General features: G+C 38.5%; 1 protein-coding gene across 3 annotated transcripts in view; it reads right to left on the minus strand.

Moving 5' to 3' along the window:
• The window catches only part of LOC106869384 (protocadherin gamma-B4), a 240955-nt gene that overhangs the window by 1213 nt on the left and 237242 nt on the right, over positions 1-2500 (minus strand). The gene's annotated exons all lie outside the window — the stretch shown is intronic.

Here is a 2500-nt window from a genome sequence, read left to right on the forward strand (position 1 = left end):
CTGATCCTGAGTGCAACAGTCTGGTGAAGTTTCCTGGATTCTGCAGTGTATATATTCCCTCATTGGATGAGATGTTGATTGTTGCAGGATTGCTCATTTTTGATATATAGTCATTTATGACTATATATATATACATATAATGTATGTATGTATACATGTATGTATGTTTGTGTTTGCATGTGTGTACCATTGTCTGTACTTCAAATGATGATTGTAAATGAGCATCATCATCATCATACAAGCAAGGTTGTTCATCTCCAGTTGTCTGTGATGATGTGTCTTAGTGGGAAATATATATTACATTGCTTGGAAAGCAGGTTATTGGTGACAAGAAGAGCATCTGACCACAGAAAATCTGCTGCAAGTAATTCGTCTGATTTATGCAAGCAACAAAAAGATGAATGTTAAATGAAGACAATGCTGCTGCTGCTGCTGATAATGATGATGATGATGATGATGATGATGATGATAATGAGATGACAATGATGATGATGATGACAATGATGACGAGGATGCGGCTGCTGCTGATGATAATGATAATAATGAGGATGATGACGATGGTGGTGAGGACATTGATGATGCTCATGATGATGATGTTTATAACGATGGTGATGATGACGATGATGATGGTGATGATGATGATGATGATGATGATGATGATGATGGTGATGGTGATAATGAAAGTGCTGTTTTCTGCTGCTGCTGTTAATGATGATGATAGTGTTATACATATATATGCAAATCCTACACTTTCCTGTACCATATCCAACCACCAGATACCATTCACAAGATACTGGTTCCCCGCCCCCACACACCTCCAAGGCAGGGATTTGCAGCAGAAGATGCTTGTCTATGTCTAGGGTTCTGCTTACACAGCAGTATTGAGGCTAGAATCACATGGTTTTTTTGAAACAGTCTTTTCAATTCATGCTGCCATACCAAACTCTACCGAAGAGGGTGTATGGAAGCTTGATGCACTGTCTTTCTGGTGATGAGGAATTGCCTGGCAGTGCATGGTGCTTGACAGATCGAAGAATAAATAATGGTGATAAGGGAAGGGGAATTAAAATAATGGTAAGATAAACAATTGGAAGAAAGGAGGGAAAAATGTATATGTAGATGCAAAATGCAGTAAAGCATAGCATTGAACATAAAAAAACATGCATGAATACACAAGCGCACCCACACACAAACACATGCACACACACACACATTCTTCACTCACAAACACATATATCAGAACACAACAACAAAGTCTATACATACATGCATATATGCATACACACAAACACACATACTTTTATAAAATTATACATATACATACACACACAAATATATATACACACACACACACATATATATATATATATATATATATATATCATCATCATCATCATCGTTTAACGTCCGCTTTCCATGCTAGCATGGGTTGGACGATTTGACTGAGGACTGGCGAACCAGATGGCTGCACCAGGCTCCAATCTGATCTGGCAGAGTTTCTACAGCTGGATGCCCTTCCTAACACCAACCACTCTGAGAGTGTAGTGGGTGCTTTTATGTGCCACCGGCACGAGGGCCAGTCAGGCGGTACTGGCAATGGCCAGGCTCAAAATAGTGTTTTTTACATGCCACCTGCACAGGCGCCAGTCAAGCGGCACTGGCAATGACCTTGCTCGAATGTCTTTTTCCTGTGCCACTGGCATGGAAGACAGACAGCTGCTCTGGCAATGATCATGCTTGGACGGTGCCGTTAGCGCTCCACTGGCACCTGTGCCAGTCATCTAATTTGGTTCAATTACGATTTCGATTTCACTTGCCCCAACAGGTCTTCGCAAGCAGAGTTTAGTGTTCAATGAAGGAAAGGTATGCATAAGTGGGCTGGCTACACCCCTGGCAGAGGCCACAGATTATGGTCTCACTTGGCTTACTGGGTCTATATATATATATATATATATATATATATATTAGTTTATGTATATATTAATATTATCTCAGTTATTAAAACCTTTGATAATTTAAATATGTTTATAGTTACCAGAGGTAGCAAAATTACACTAAAAAACAAGATATCACAGCCGTTTTACAGGTAGAGATACCAAGTTAAAGTGATACATTTTGAGAAGATATGGATTATAATAATAAATGGAGCAAAATGCATATAAATAAAAGTTCCTTTAATTCCTACACATGTTTCAAAATAAATGACAGCCCTTTCACAAAGAAGAAAGAGCTGCTGGGATTCCTCATATATTTCTCTTCAGGGAGTTCATAATAAAACATATAATAGCAAGACAAAAACGAAATGATGAGGTAACTTACGAGCAGAGATGTTACCTGGTCAGTGTAAACAAGCGTTCTTATTCCTAAAGCCCATGGAATAATATCATTGACCCCTTTATATCTCTATGTAAACAAACCTAACGGTCACTGACCATGTAACATCTCTGCTCATAAGTTACCTCATCATTTCGTTTTTGTCTTGCTATTATATGTTTTATTA

Source organism: Octopus bimaculoides, chromosome 14 (genome assembly GCF_046866305.1).
Source record: "Octopus bimaculoides isolate indiv1 chromosome 14, ASM4686630v1, whole genome shotgun sequence".
Lineage (NCBI taxonomy): Eukaryota > Metazoa > Mollusca > Cephalopoda > Octopoda > Octopodidae > Octopus > Octopus bimaculoides.